At 41.7% G+C, this 17479-nt stretch overlaps 1 protein-coding gene across 1 annotated transcript in view; it reads right to left on the reverse strand.

Moving 5' to 3' along the window:
• Window positions 1-17479, reverse strand: part of LOC134934622 (dynein axonemal heavy chain 3-like) — a 1803147-nt gene that overhangs the window by 219741 nt on the left and 1565927 nt on the right. The window lies entirely within an intron of this gene.

The raw sequence follows: 17479 nt of genomic DNA on the forward strand, positions 1-17479 counted from the left end.
TGCCAGTATAAGTACGGACTGTGTGACGTGCCTACTTGGATGCGGTCACTCATATAATCCTCCACCATTCTATCAATGTTGAGAGAATCATATGCAGTGACAGTAGACGACATGTCCGTAATCGTTGTCAGGTCCTTCAGTCCGGACCAGATGTCAGCATCAGCAGTCGCTCCAGACTGCCCTGCATCACCGCCAGCGGGTGGGCTCGGAATTCTGAGCCTTTTCCTCGCACCCCCAGTTGCGGGAGAATGTGAAGGAGGAGATGTTGACAGGTCGCGTTCCGCTTGACTTGACAATTTTGTCACCAGCAGGTCTTTCAACCCCAGCAGACCTGTGTCTGCCGGAAAGAGAGATCCAAGGTAGGCTTTAAATCTAGGATCGAGCACGGTGGCCAAAATGTAGTGCTCTGATTTCAACAGATTGACCACCCGTGAATCCTTGTTAAGCGAATTAAGGGCTGCATCCACAAGTCCCACATGCCTAGCGGAAACGCTCCGTGTTAGCTCCTTCTTCAATGCCTCCAGCTTCTTCTGCAAAAGCCTGATGAGGGGAATGACCTGACTCAGGCTGGCAGTGTCTGAACTGACTTCACGTGTGGCAAGTTCAAAGGGCATCAGAACCTTGCACAACGTTGAAATCATTCTCCACTGCACTTGAGACAGGTGCATTCCATCTCCTATATCGTGCTCAATTGTATAGGCTTGAATGGCCTTTTGCTGCTCCTCCAACCTCTGAAGCATATAGAGGGTTGAATTCCACCTCGTTACCACTTCTTGCTTCAGATGATGGCAGGGCAGGTTCAGTAGTTTTTGGTGGTGCTCCAGTCTTCTGTACGTGGTGCCTGTACGCCGAAAGTGTCCCGCAATTTTTCTGGCCACCGACAGCATCTCTTGCACGCCCCTGTCGTTTTTTAAAAAATTCTGCACCACCAAATTCAAGGTATGTGCAAAACATGGGACGTGCTGGAATTTGCCCATATTTAATGCACACACAATATTGCTGGCGTTGTCCGATGCCACAAATCCACAGGAGAGTCCAATTGGGGTAAGCCATTCCGCGATGATCTTCCTCAGTTGCCGTAAGAGGTTTTCAGCTGTGTGCGTATTCTGGAAAGCGGTGATACAAAGCGTAGCCTGCCTAGGAAAGAGTTGGCGTTTGCGAGATGCTGCTACTGGTGCCGCCGCTGCTGTTCTTGCGGCGGGAGTCCATACATCTACCCAGTGGGCTGTCACAGTCATATAGTCCTGACCCTGCCCTGCTCCACTTGTCCACATGTCCGTGGTTAAGTGGACATTGGGTACAACTGCATTTTTTAGGACACTGGTGAGTCTTTTTCTGACGTCCGTGTACATTCTCGGTATCGCCTGCCTAGAGAAGTGGAACCTAGATGGTATTTGGTAACGGGGGCACACTGCCTCAATAAATTGTCTAGTTCCCTGTGAACTAACGGCGGATACCGGACGCACGTCTAACACCAACATAGTTGTCAAGGACTCAGTTATCCGCTTTGCAGTAGGATGACTGCTGTGATATTTCATCTTCCTCGCAAAGGACTGTTGAACAGTCAATTGCTTACTGGAAGTAGTACAAGTGGGCTTACGACTTCCCCTCTGGGATGACCATCGACTCCCAGCGGCAACAACAGCAGCGCCAGCAGCAGTAGGCGTTACACGCAAGGATGCATCGGAGGAATCCCAGGCAGGAGAGGACTCGTCAGACTTGCCAGTGACATGGCCTGCAGGACTATTGGCATTCCTGGGGAAGGAGGAAATTGACACTGAGGGAGTTGGTGGGGTGGTTTGCGTGAGCTTGGTTACAAGAGGAAGGGATTTACTGGTCAGTGGACTGCTTCCGCTGTCACCCAAAGTTTTTGAACTTGTCACTGACTTATTATGAATGCGCTGCAGGTGACGTATAAGGGAGGATGTTCCGAGGTGGTTAACGTCCTTACCCCTACTTATTACAGCTTGACAAAGGGAACACACGGCTTGACACCTGTTGTCCGCATTTCTGGTGAAATACCTCCACACCGAAGAGCTGATTTTTTTGGGATTTTCACCTGGCATGTCAACGGCCATATTCCTCCCACGGACAACAGGTGTCTCCCCGGGTGCCTGACTTAAACAAACCACCTCACCATCAGAATCCTCCTGGTCAATTTCCTCCCCAGCGCCAGCAACACCCATATCCTCCTCATCCTGGTGTACTTCAACACTGACATCTTCAATCTGACTATCAGGAACTGGACTGCGGGTGCTCCTTCCAGCACTTGCAGGGGGCGTGCAAATGGTGGAAGGCGCATGCTCTTCACGTCCAGTGTTGGGAAGGTCAGGCATCGCAACCGACACAATTGGACTCTCCTTGTGGATTTGGGATTTCAAAGAACGCACAGTTCTTTGCGGTGCTTTTGCCAGCTTGAGTCTTTTCAGTTTTCTAGCGAGAGGCTGAGTGCTTCCATCCTCATGTGAAGCTGAACCACTAGCCATGAACATAGGCCAGGGCCTCAGCCGTTCCTTGCCACTCCGTGTGGTAAATGGCATATTGGCAAGTTTACGCTTCTCCTCCGACAATTTTATTTTAGGTTTTGGAGTCCTTTTTTTTTCTGATATTTGGTGTTTTGGATTTGACATGCTCTGTACTATGACATTGGGCATCGGCCTTGGCAGACGACGTTGCTGGCATTTCATCGTCTCGGCCATGACTAGTGGCAGCAGCTTCAGCACGAGGTGGAAGTGGATCTTGATCTTTCCCTAATTTTGGAACCTCAACTTTTTTGTTCTCCATATTTTATAGGCAGAACTAAAAGGCACCTCAGGTAAACAATGGAGATGGATGGATTGGATACTAGTATACAATTATGGACGGACTGCCACGGTTAGGTGGTATAAAAAAACCACGGTTAGGTGGTATATAATACAATTATGGATGGACGGACTGCCTGCCGAGTGCCGCCACAGAGGTAGCCACAGCCGTGAACTACCGCACTGTACACTGGTTGATAAAGAGATAGTAGTATACTCGTAACAACTAGTATGACGACGGTATAAAGAATGAAAAAAAAACCACGGTTAGGTGGTATATATTATAATACAATTATGGTTGGACGGACTGCCTGCCGAGTGCCGACACAGAGGTAGCCACAGCCGTGAACTACCGCACTGTACACTGGTTGATAAAGAGATAGTAGTATACTCGTAACAACTAGTATGACGACGGTATAAAGAATGAAAAAAAAACCACGGTTAGGTGGTATATATTATAATACAATTATGGTTGGACGGACTGCCTGCCGAGTGCCGACACAGAGGTAGCCACAGCCATGAACTACCGCACTGTACACTGGTTGATAAAGAGATAGTAGTATACTCGTAACAACTAGTATGACGACGGTATAAAGAATGAAAAAAAAACCACGGTTAGGTGGTATATATTATAATACAATTATGGATGGACGGACTGCCTGCCGAGTGCCGACACAGAGGTAGCCACAGCCGTGAACTACCGCACTGTACACTGGTTGATAAAGAGATAGTAGTATACTCGTAACAACTAGTATGACGACGGTATAAAGAATGAAAAAAAAACCACGGTTAGGTGGTATATATTATAATACAATAATGGTTGGACGGACTGCCTGCCGAGTGCCGACACAGAGGTAGCCACAGCCGTGAACTACCGCACTGTACACTGGTTGATAAAGAGATAGTAGTATACTCGTAACAACTAGTATGACGACGGTATAAAGAATGAAAAAAAAACCACGGTTAGGTGGTATATAATACAATTATGGTTGGACGGACTGCCTGCCGAGTGCCGACACAGAGGTAGCCACAGCCGTGAACTACCGCACTGTACACTGGTTGATAAAGAGATAGTAGTATACTCGTAACAACTAGTATGACGACGGTATAAAGAATGAAAAAAAAACCACGGTTAGGTGGTATATATTATAATACAATTATGGTTGGACGGACTGCCTGCCGAGTGCCGACACAGAGGTAGCCACAGCCGTGAACTACCGCACTGTACACTGGTTGATAAAGAGATAGTAGTATACTCGTAACAACTAGTATGACGACGGTATAAAGAATGAAAAAAAAACCACGGTTAGGTGGTATATATTATAATACAATTATGGATGGACGGACTGCCTGCCGAGTGCCGACACAGAGGTAGCCACAGCCGTGAACTACCGCACTGTACACTGGTTGATAAAGAGATAGTAGTATACTCGTAACAACTAGTATGACGACGGTATAAAGAATGAAAAAAAAACCACGGTTAGGTGGTATATATTATAATACAATTATGGTTGGACGGACTGCCTGCCGAGTGCCGACACAGAGGTAGCCACAGCCGTGAACTACCGCACTGTACACTGGTTGATAAAGAGATAGTAGTATACTCGTAACAACTAGTATGACGACGGTATAAAGAATGAAAAAAAAACCACGGTTAGGTGGTATATAATACAATTATGGTTGGACGGACTGCCTGCCGAGTGCCGACACAGAGGTAGCCACAGCCGTGAACTACCGCACTGTACACTGGTTGATAAAGAGATAGTAGTATACTCGTAACAACTAGTATGACGACGGTATAAAGAATGAAAAAAAAACCACGGTTAGGTGGTATATATTATAATACAATTATGGTTGGACGGACTGCCTGCCGAGTGCCGACACAGAGGTAGCCACAGCCGTGAACTACCGCACTGTACACTGGTTGATAAAGAGATAGTAGTATACTCGTAACAACTAGTATGACGACGGTATAAAGAATGAAAAAAAAACCACGGTTAGGTGGTATATATTATAATACAATTATGGATGGACGGACTGCCTGCCGAGTGCCGACACAGAGGTAGCCACAGCCGTGAACTACCGCACTGTACACTGGTTGATAAAGAGATAGTAGTATACTCGTAACAACTAGTATGACGACGGTATAAAGAATGAAAAAAAAACCACGGTTAGGTGGTATATATTATAATACAATTATGGTTGGACGGACTGCCTGCCGAGTGCCGACACAGAGGTAGCCACAGCCGTGAACTACCGCACTGTACACTGGTTGATAAAGAGATAGTAGTATACTCGTAACAACTAGTATGACGACGGTATAAAGAATGAAAAAAAAACCACGGTTAGGTGGTATATATTATAATACAATTATGGATGGACGGACTGCCTGCCGAGTGCCGACACAGAGGTAGCCACAGCCGTGAACTACCGCACTGTACTGTGTCTGCTGCTAATATAGACTGGTTGATAAAGAGATAGTATACAATACTACTAATATACTGGTGGTCAGGCACTGGTCACCACTAGTCACACTGGCAGTGGCACTCCTGCAGCAAAAGTGTGCACTGTTTAATTTTAATATAATATTATTTATCATGTACTCCTGGCTCCTGCTATAACAACCTGCAGTGCTCCCCAGTCTCCCCCACAATTATAAGCTTTATATACAATACATTGATGTGCAGCACACTGGGCTGAGCAGTGCACACAGACTGAGTCACTGTGTGACTGTGTATCGTTTTTTTCAGGCAGAGAACGGATATATTAAATAAAACAAACAACTGCACTGTCTCTGGTGGTCACTGGTCACTGTGGTCGTCAGTCACTAAACTCTGTCTGCACTCTCTTCTAATCTACAGTATCACAGCAATCTCTCTCTCTCTCTCTCTTCTAAATCTAATCTAAATGGAGAGGACGCCAGCCACGTCTTCTCCCTATCAATCTCAATGCACGTGTGAAAATGGCGGCGACGCGCGGCTCCTTATATAGAATCCGAGTCTCGCGATAGAATCCGAGCCTCGCGAGAATCCGACAGCGTCATGATGACGTTCGGGCGCGCTCGGGTTAACCGAGCAAGGCGGGAAGATCCGAGTCGCTCGGACCCGTGAAAAAAAAAGTGAAGTTCGTGCGGGTTCGGATTCAAAGAAACCGAACCCGCTCATCTCTAGTTAAAATATCTCACATGGAAAGTGGTCATGCTGTTGGCCCTGGCCTGGGCCAGGTGCGTGTCAGAATTGGCGGCTTTATCCTGTAAAAGCCCTCATCTGATTTTCCATTCGGACAGGGCGGAATTGAGGACTTGTCCTCAGTTTCTCCCTAAGGTGGTTTTCAGCGTTTCACCTGAATCAAACTATTGTGGTGCCTGCGGCTACTAGGGACTTGGAGGACTCCAAGTTGCTAGACGTTGTCAGAGCCCTGGAAATATAGGTTTCCAGGACGGCTGGAGTCAGAAAATCTGACTCGTTGTTTATTCTGTATGCACCCAACAAGCTGGGTGCTCCTGCTTCTAAGCAGACTATTGCTCGTTGGATTTGTAGTACAATTCAGCTTGCACATTCTGTGGCAGGCCTGCCACAGACAAAATCTGTAAAAGCCCATTCCACAAGGAAGGTGGGCTCATCTTGGGCGGCTGCCCGAGGGGTCTCGGCTTTACAACTTTGCCGAGCAGCTACTTGGTCAGGAGCAAATACGTTTGTAAAATTCTACAAATTTGATACCCTGGCTGAGGAGGACCTGGAGTTCTCTCATTTGGTGCTGCAGAGTCATCCGCACTCTCCCGCCCGTTTGGGAGCTTTGGTATAATCCCCATGGTCCTTACGGAGTCCCCAGCATCCACTAGGACGTCAGAGAAAATAAGAATTTACTTACCGATAATTCTATTTCTCGTAGTCCGTAGTGGATGCTGGGCGCCCATCCCAAGTGCGGATTGTCTGCAATACTGGTACATAGTTATTGTTACCAAAAAAATCGGGTTATTGCTGTAGTGAGCCATCTTTTCTAGAGGCTCCTCTGTTATCATGCTGTTAACTGGGTTTAGATCACAAGTTATATGGTGTGATTGGTGTGGCTGGTATGAGTCTTACCCGGGATTCAAAATCCTTCCTTATTGTGTACGCTCGTCCGGGCACAGTATCCTAACTGAGGCTTGGAGGAGGGTCATAGGGGGAGGAGCCAGTGCACACCAGGTAGTTCTAAAGCTTTACTTTTGTGCCCAGTCTCCTGCGGAGCCGCTATTCCCCATGGTCCTTACGGAGTCCCCAGCATCCACTACGGACTACGAGAAATAGAATTATCGGTAAGTAAATTCTTATTATTAATTATAGAGTCACATGTACTACTAAATTTATCATTTATCTGATCAGTTGTCCTTGCGGACTTCATTATGTCGGTAAAAACCGACCGTACATTGAGGGAGCGTATGGCTAATCATAAAATGGCCATCAGGAATGCAATTCAACATGGTACAAGTGACCAGCCGGTCGCTCGTCATTTTATGCAGGCTAGGCACAGCATAGCCTGCCTAAAATATATGATTATTGATCATGAACCAGCTAGATTAAGAGGGGGCAATAGATCTTTACGTTTGTTGCAAAAAGAATCTAAATGGATTTATGAGTTGCAGACCCTAGCACCTAAAGGGCTTAATGAATCTCTGGGTTTACATAGTTTCTTATAGCCCATGTAGTGAGTATCCATCATGTGCAGCATTGAATGAGTTAATGAGCAAGTCTTTGACGATCATCAGCACCTGTGGGGGTAGCTGTGGAGTTTAGATGGTGACTGCACATGCTGTTTTGTATATACACTGCATCTGTCTCTGTCTTATGTGTTGGTTTTAACTGTGAGTCCTGAAATGTTTTTAAATGTAAGGTGAGTCATTTTCACTATACTACTTGTTGATAGTATTTTGATACTATCTCAATGTGATGCTTCTGGTAGGCGGGGAGGCTGGATGATGTCACTAATGGGCGTCAGAATGCCAGAACCACTCTGGAGCTCACTGCACATGTGTAGGGGGAATAAAAAGGTACCGTATATATACTCGAGTATAAGTCGACCCGAATATAAGCCGAGGCACCTAATTTTACCACAAAAAACTGGGAAAAATTACTGACTCTAGTATAAGCCTAGGGTGGGAAATGCACGGTGCCAGGGGTTTTCATGCTCAGGGTGTCATGCTCGTTGCCAGGGATTTTATGCGGTAGGTGTTATGCTTGTTGCCAGGGGGTAATGTTTGTTTCTAGGGTTGTGCCCCCAGTGCCACATATACCCCCAGTGACAGATAAAAACATGCCCCCGTTGCTTTGCCCCCAGTAGTTATGCCCCTTCTTTGCCCCCAGTATTTGTGCCCCCTCTTTCATTGCCCACAGTAGTTATGACCCCTCTTTCTTTGCCCCAGTAGTTGTGGTGCCCCCTTTCTTTGCCCCCAGTAGTTGTTGTGCCCCCTTTCTTTGCCCCCAGTAGTTGTTGTGCCCCCTTTCTTTGCCCCCAGTAGTTGTTGTGCCCCCTTTGTTTGCCCCCTGTTACTGTGCCCCCTTTGCAGCTTACAAACATAAACACACACTAAAACAATACTTACCACTGCCCCGCTCCTGCTTCCCGACCGCTTCTTCTGCTGCTGCGCTGCTCCGCTCCGTCTGGCCGCCGCTCCATCTGTTTATCCGCTCCGTCTGGCCGCCGCTCCATCTGGATCCCCGCTCCGTCTGGCCACCGCTCCATCTGGTCGCCGCTCCGTCTGGCCGTCCGCGCCGGCGCCCGCTTCCCGGCACCCGATCATCTCTATGGGAGAGACGTCATGACGTCTCTCCCATAGCAACGCCGCACAGACACTAGAGGTCAATAATGACCTCTAGTGTCTGTCCCTGGAGCCGGCTGCAGAGGACGCCCACACAGCCCACGGCGTCTGCTGCAGCCGTTGACTCGAGTATAAGCCGAGGGGGGCTTTTTCAGCATAGAAAACTGTGCTGAAAAAGTCGGCTTATACTCGAGTATATACGGTATGTCTTTCTCTGTTATTTTGTAACCTGAGGACGAAGAATAAACTTCGAAACGTTGTTGCTGCAACCTGCTGTTTTGTACCTTTTGTGACCAGTGTGCCGCCTACAGTGGACTGTTATATATATATATATACATAGTCAACAGCAGCACTGCTATATAAAATCTGGACACATGCAGGGAAAATGTACCCTGATGATGATAAAATAAAGGCATTGAAACGTTGGAGCATTATTCCTGCATCTGCATCGATGACTGTTTTTATTTGGGAGTTCCATTTGGAGCATCTTCAGAGGGCACCAGGGTAGTTGTGTATGTACACAGGAGTGCCACCTAACTGTATATATATATATATACATATATATATATATATATATATTTATTGAGGGGCCCAGCCCATGCACTATCTAATGGTTAACACCCCTAAACATGGGCCCCTAGCACTGTGATCCCCCGATGGACCCTTCATGCCCAGGTCAGACACTGCAGGGAGACATAACAAACCTAGATTGGACAGGAAAAAACGTTCCACTCTAAAAAAAAAATGATGGCCTGCATATGCCTAATAGTCTGGCCTTTGCACGCTCAGGTCTTTTCCGATATATCTCATATTGGGCGGAATGCATCAAGCATCAAATTTTGTATGCGACGCAGCTCACCACTGATCACAAGAAAGTCTGCATTAGTAACACCCTATGTTTGTACAATTGCAGCTGAACTCTAAAAGGACGGTTCTCCCTATAAAAAGCTGTCCTTTGTAAGGACTACGGTCCGATCTGATTCTTCTCAGGAAACATTGCAAGAGAAGTCCATAGTCTTCAATTAGGCAATAACATCTATAGATAACATCTATAGATCGGGTCCAATCTCCAGAGAGTTTCACTTTCCAGAGCTTGCTGCATATGGGGAATGTGGTCAAACCTCCAGAAACTGTATTTTCTGAGGTTTGACTGCATTTTTTCCTTTGATACATCAAGCCCAAGTGTGGATGAGAAACTTTTCTACCCTATACCCCAGCTGTATTATACTCAAGCGATGATCCTTTTTCCAGATCGACAAAATGTCTTATTTTGCGATACATACAGAGGATGAATTGCTATTAATAGACATTTTCAAAGTAACATCTGCTACCTGCCCTATATCCTATTATGGGGCAATCCAGTCTTTCCTCCTTCTGCTGATGATTTTGTTTTCAACCTGTGGACATTTAAGTGTATCCCATCTATAAATTATATACTTGATCCTAAAGACCATCTTCTTTTTTTATTCAACAAATGCTGACGTCTTTGACCTTCCAAACTCAAGTTTTAGACATTTTATCTGTTCTCTTTGGTTTCCCATCTGCCTGTGCCTATGGCTTAGGCTTGCTGGGCAAAATTAAAGTTTTCTCCCTAATTCGCACATTTAGAATTTGTATTTTAATCTTCTACGTATGAATGAGGCATCCCTATTGGGGGTAATGAGATACATGGTAACAAAAACTTCATGAGCGCTCTGAATCTCCATTGTTTTATTTTGCGCTGATAGCCCAAAGCCCTGCGGCACTCTAGAAAACTCACCTGAGAATCCTGAACAGAACATATGTTTCTCCTGCTCATAGAAGGCATTATGTAGATACTGCAACATGCAAGTGTACCAAATGTCACCGTCCTAATACTACTCTCACCCATAAACTGTAAAGTTTTATGAAGATTTCTAGGTGTCGGGTATAAAATGTCGACATTCACAATATTGACATTTAATATGTCTACCTCACTGCAACAGAATGTTGACATTCAGCATTTCTACGTTCAAAATGTTGATAGATGGCATGTTGATATAACAATGCTGACACTCAATGTCGACATTTTCAGAATGTCAATATAATGACTGTCAAAAGTACTATTTTATCTTAAAACTAAACTAGTCCTAACTCTATTTGCAGCCTAACCCTAACCCTATTAGCAGAATAACTTTAACCCTAAATGCACCCTAACCCTAACCTAACTGCACGTGTCAACATTGTGACTTGTGACATTCACTATGTCGATATTTTGAACATGCCAAAATGTTGATCCTGTTGGCATTATGTCAATGTTGACATTGTGGATGTCAACATGGTATTTATCGACATTCTAAACATGTTGGCATCCTGAATGTTGACACTCAGAAAATGTTGACAATTGACATACTGGTGTACATTCTAAATGTCAACATGTTGACTGGAACCTGATTTTTAGGATTCTGGATAAGACCTTAATATACTGTAGTACTAGTGCTTTTAATCTTAGATTTACAAAAGACGTGAGAACTTTGCACTTTGTAGAAATATTACCCACATTATACCTTTTCTTACTATTCATATCACAGTGGCAAAACAAAAAGCCATTTTAAAACATTAGCTATCTCACAGTCTTCTTCTGGGATGGATAAAAATGAGCTTATGGATATTATGTAAGCTGGCAGACAGGAGGTGATGTTTACTATTGAAGTCAGTGTCAAAATCTTTTATAAGAAATTGGGTGCATATATTGATACCTTTCCATCTCAGACACAATCTAAAGTTTTCAATGTGTTAGAAAATCCATAATGGTATCTTTTACTATATATTACATAACAGTACCCTTGTGTTTTAGAGGTTCTTTGTTATGAGGTATACTGTATGTCCTCCAGAGATTTGCCCTTTCCTTATTCTCTATTATTCTCTACTTTCATCCTAGATGGGTGATGATCTCGCTGCCCTCTCTACCTCCCTTTTCTCGCCCCTTCCTCCCCTCCTGCTCACCTGCTGTTTACATGCTTTTGTGTCTCCACCATGGACAATTCCTGTCTGTACATCTAAAGTTTTATTTACTGCATTGTCCTTGGGGCTTTTAAACAAGATTCCAAATAAATAACACAGGCTCTTATATTTTAAAGTTTATATTGTTATTGTTTTTATTTTAGTATGCTTCTTTATGGATAAACACACGTTGAAAACTTTTTCCTTTTGTCTCACTGATGTCAACTTTATCTGATAGTATGTTTCTCAGTTTCTTTGTATAAAATGCAATGTAAAATGTTCAATTTTTGAATTCATTATTGCATTATACCATCATATTGTACAGTTAAAGAGATTACTACAAAAAATGTTTATATATGTATGTAGATAGATAGATAGATAGATAGATAGATAGATAGAAAATAATAATGATGATGATGATAATAATAATAATAATAATAATAGTAGTAGTAATAATAATAATAATAATAATAATAATAATAATAATATATCCAATCACAAGTAGCAGGATTTATTTTTAAAAGTTATTTTAGGAGTGGAGTCTATTTTCTGGTCTTTGCTATTCTTATATATCTAGATGCAGGTTATACCTCAGCTACTTAATATTCTACCGCCTATGATATAAACATTCATAAGCATTTGTACTGTGAGACAATTATTAGAGGGAAACTTAATAAACAGTTATTTTATGTTTGTTTTTAAATTTCTGGACATCGCAAGTTATTTTTTCATCCAAGTCACTGGATTTACTATTTAGCATTTTGAAGGCTGAAAAGTCAAATCAATGGAAATGTGTGGTAGTTTTAAAAACTCTAAATTACATGCGCTTTGACTAAACTACATGATGTTGCAGAAGAACGCACCATATTTAGCATTGGACTCAGTGATGTAGGTGGGCCGTGTAACTACAGATGCAGGCCCAATGCTAAATAATAGCCATATGAGAAGCAGCTTTGAGGTTGCCCATCAAATAAGTAGGCTGACTTGCCAGACAGGAGCTCCACAGGAGCAGTCTGGTTCACCTCTATATTTTTATTACAACTATGGATCAGGTCAGATCAAGAAAAGAAGAAGATGGTATTGAGGTTTTTATTTGTTACTCTGCAGTACAGAAAAAAATCTGGGACATCATAATGTATTTGTATTAAATAAAGGACACTATTATTTAGTTATATTTCAAAAATAGGCACCGTGATTTATTATATTAACAAATGTGCACTATTATTTCAGAAATAATACAAAAGGGTCATTGGGTTTATTTTATTTCTCTGTTACCCGTCAGCCACAGATTCCAGAAGGCCCATAATACTAGGTACTTAATATTGGGTTGGTCATCTCTAAAGGGTCCAAGAGGACTGGGCATGATGCTAGGTAGCAGGGCTCGCCATTGAACGTGAGGGAGGTTTTTTTTTTTTTTGTTTATTTATGTTTTAGTTATCCTGTTTATGATGTCCACTACTGCTTTTTGGCTTTTTTCCATTTCTGACAAAGTGCTTTTCACAAAGTGAGTTGATAAAGCGCATTGTAAAGCCACACTTTTCCGATGGTTTTGATGTAGCTTTGCCTTTGGTACGCCTGGCAGACTGTAAAACAGCAACACAATGCCAGAAAAGTTGTGGTTTGTGTAAAGATGGAAAATAAGTTACAATGGTTTTATTACTTATGTCCCAGTAACTAGAGATTCATTGACATATTTGCTGTGGGAAATGCAGGACAATATCAGATATTTTTGCCCAATAGAAACTAAAAGACTGAAACAAACAAAAAAAAGTGCAATTCACATTGTGTTTGGTTGTTTCATATAAACTAAACATTTTAGTGAACTTCAACAAAAGCTGCATTAATAAAACAAAGAACATTCGTTTTGGATGACTGTCAATGGGGAAAGCAAAATTAACTGCAAGTCACGAAATGGGTCAACAGGATAAATTCTTCTATTGCTCTTTTCAGAATTAGGATAAATAACAGTGTGTGTGTTACAGTAATTCATCTCAGCTATGATGTAGAACAGTTTTACTGGTTGCTGGGTAGAAATTGTTAGGAGAAATATGTATAAAGGAATTGACTTAAGCTCAGTCATAGATAATTCAGAAGTATTGGAGTCTGTAGTAGACAGTTGCAATCTTGAAGCTCGGCATAATGTACACAGTCATATGACATTGGTGTACAATGGAAATGATTATTGTATCATTTAATTGTATAAGTGTACACAATTACAATAAAAGTTAAGAATGATATTTGTAAAGTTCTAAAATAATTAGAAATGTTCAAGCTATTTATTAAGCTGTAAAATGTTCTTTAGTGAAACTAGGGCAGGCATCAAAAATCCAGCATAACAAAAAGCTTGAAGTCCTGTTTATCCATATAGTAAGCTCCTTTTACCCTAGCGTAAAGGTTTTCCGCAAATAAAAAACAATTTCTCCTCCAGAGTAAATTGGAGAGGAAATAATGCCATGTATTAATAATGTTTAGTGTAATTAATAGGCAAATTATATTTTTAAATGGATTATGGCAGTGGCATAACTAGGGTTGGTGTCACCCAGTGTGGTAACTCATGGTTACACTCCCCATTGACGTCCTCCAATATCAGACCATACAGGCTCCTTAGCAGTGACGGTTGCGAAGTTGGGGCTGCAGCACAACCCAAAACTGAAATAAAGGAGCTACAATAACTGCACAATTCAACATTACCAACATTGCTATATGGGAGTCAGTGTGAAGTCACTGAAGACCAGCTGACATTGGGTGCTGAGCAGGACAGTAGCCTGCCCCCCAACCTCCAGTGCCAACTAGCTTCTCTTGGCTAGCTAACTATCTGCCAGCCCCGGCAAGCTAGAAAGTATACAAGTGCTGATTTGTCACTGTCATAACAACCCGTGTTATGTGGTACAGTAATATTGGGGTCAAGACAGAAATGTAAGTAGCATATGATTATTTTAGTTTAATATTTAAAATTGCTGTCTACCACCACCCATTGCTTGTGAGCCTAGCTGATAGCTTCATTTTTTATCTCACTTCTGTGGGCTAAGCACTTCTGATATGACAATGTTCCACCATATTTCAAGACTTTTATTGACTAAAGAAGCAGGAAGCTTTGTACAAAATTATAACTCATTTTTAAGGATCCGGTCAGGATCCTGTCAGTCTAAATACCGATGCCGGAATCCTGACACTGCTCGGAATTCCGAACCCAACCCCATTTTTGGTTATAGTATTTCTTCTTTGAATATTTCTTTACAATATTTAGCACATCATAAACAAAATCCATTATTCATAGTATATAATTCATAGTACAATCTCAGTGACGTTGTATATATTTTTATTGTTTATGCCTCAAATTAAACCCCTAGAAGATCATAGTAAAAATGAATTCTACTTTTAGCTATTCCCTCTCTTCTCCTTTTTCTACAAGAACAGCTGGCTAATACCTAGATAGTGTATTTCAATGACCATGCTGATCATTCACTGTAATGTCCTCTGTCTCAATAAAATAATAATATTTTACCTACTAGGATTATGAATAATAAATGAATAGATGAAAAAACTAAATCATGAAATATGTGGAAAGGTATAACTGCAATATCACCCTCTACCAAAATTCAACCAATTTCTATTTCAATTTGTATTACTGTGTACTTGGCAAACATGTTGACATACAGCTACGAATGTAGAAAAACATCCAGCTGTTAAAATTAAGCTACTAATCTACAAGGGATGGTTTGCATTTTTAGTGTAAAACTGTTAGCAAAAACCCCACGAGGCTGAGATTCGCCTATTTTGCTTCTTGGTGAAGTGAAACGGACTTGAAAGAAAAATAAAAACTGTGTCAGTCTCACTCTGTGCCAACTGACCCCATGGGAAGCAGCAGACAGATTCCCAGCTCCAGAGAGGCTTTTTTTAAAAGATTTTTTTTATTTCTAAAAACCTCAAGGCAGACTTGTTCAATGATGTAGAAATAACAATTCTACCTCCATAAAGGAGCCTGCACAATGCGCAGTCTTTCGATTTAACCTAGTCTATATGAACAGTGTTCTATTTACTTTCTTTATATTATACTAAATGTTGTTTACATTGTACTCTAAAATATAATACAATATGGAGCACTATAACACTTACTGATTGTTTAAGAAGCAACAAAGGAGACCCTACTTGTGTTACAGTTTCTGTTGTTGTTGTTGTTGTTCTTCTTCTTCTTCTTCTTCTTCTTATTATTATTATTATTACTGCTGCTGCTACTATTACTACTACTACTATTATTATTATTATTATTATTATTATTATTATTACTCTCCTAAAATTACTCCTTTTGAAAAAAAAAACCAACAATCTGCATTAGACAATGATAATGTATAAAACTGAGGAAGGCAATATTTATTATTTTATTTGACTTAAAAGTGGTAAATAAATGTAGAGCTGCAGGACTATAATAAATCAGGGTTGCTCCATGCTGTCCTTGAGGGCCAGCTGCACAACACACTCACCATCTCCCTTTTATAGGAGTCTGCTCTTTCCATAATAAACTCTTGGTTATCTCCCCCCCATGAACTCTAGCTAATCCAGCTTCACCTATAGTTATAGTGGATTCTAATTGGCTGGAGTTTACCATAGGAAACACTTTAATACTACCAAGGCTAGTTCCAGCTTAGCAAATCCAGTTAAGTTTGACTTCCCATACTATCCAAATTAAATAGTTGTTACATATGTTAAATATACAGTAGCAGTATATGTATTGCTATGTATGGAGTACAGTATGAATGGCAAGCATTAATTTGCATTGCACAATAAGCGCACCCTCTCTTGCTATACCATGTGTGAGAGGCAGCAGCTTGGCGGGGATCAACAGGATTAGAACTGGTTGGATGGGCCACGAGGAGGCTAGGTAGCCATTAGGTAGATCTGTGAAGGCATATGGAGGTTATGTGTAGCTGTAAGTAATTGAGCATTATATCATGGGCATGATGGTGTTGTGCTGGCAGGAATTTATATACTGTATGGTAGACATTTGAACTGTCTATGATAGATAGAGGCACAGTTGAGCCTGATGTGTACAATGTTTATGGTTGCTAAATATTTACAATTAGTGGTGGTATGTATGCGCAGCATTCACCTTTTTTGCCTTACCGTGCATTTTATATTGTTTTTATTTTAATACTTCACTGTGTGCTATACACAATGCAATAAGTATATACTATATCATACCATGCTATGTACTAACAATTCCTTACAGCAACAGGCTCTGTGGTCCTCCATCATTATGACTCAAACATGATTTTGCATATAAGCTGTGAGAAATTGCACAGCACTGAGATCATTCATTTTTGAGATACAAAGAATAAAACAGTGATCATTATCACTATTTTAAAGTGATACATACAGTACCTATATATCAATTGTTACAGCCTGACTAATACTCTATACACTGTCACATTATCCATCCGCATATCTCACATGTTTTAACAAAATACTAGTTCCTCACTCCCAGGTGCATAAGTAACCTAGAAACCATGTTGACCTACTTACTGTTGACCAATAGTGGTCGACATAGACACTGTTGACCTAAGTGTGATCGACCTTGCATACCACAACCCCATCTACATACAATAAGCAAAATAACATCTCTTAATATTAGATTTTCAAATAGAAAAAAAAAACCTCTTGTGCAGACCAAGGTCAAAATAACCATGATTATAAAAAATATACACAGTTGAGTCACATTATTATAACCACGTCCTACATCTGACGTTGGCAACGCGTAGCCCATGAAGTGCGTAACGTGTCGTGCGCTGGCTTGGTGGGTATATAAGGTGTGTAGTAGGCCGTCTGCACACATATCACTTGTTGCTGTCATGAGTCAAAGGGGCAAAAAGGGATGATTATCAGCTTTTGGACCAAGGGTGGCAGTATTTCTGAAACAGCGCAG

Source organism: Pseudophryne corroboree, chromosome 6 (genome assembly GCF_028390025.1).
Source record: "Pseudophryne corroboree isolate aPseCor3 chromosome 6, aPseCor3.hap2, whole genome shotgun sequence".
NCBI classification, from domain to species: Eukaryota; Metazoa; Chordata; class Amphibia; order Anura; family Myobatrachidae; genus Pseudophryne; species Pseudophryne corroboree.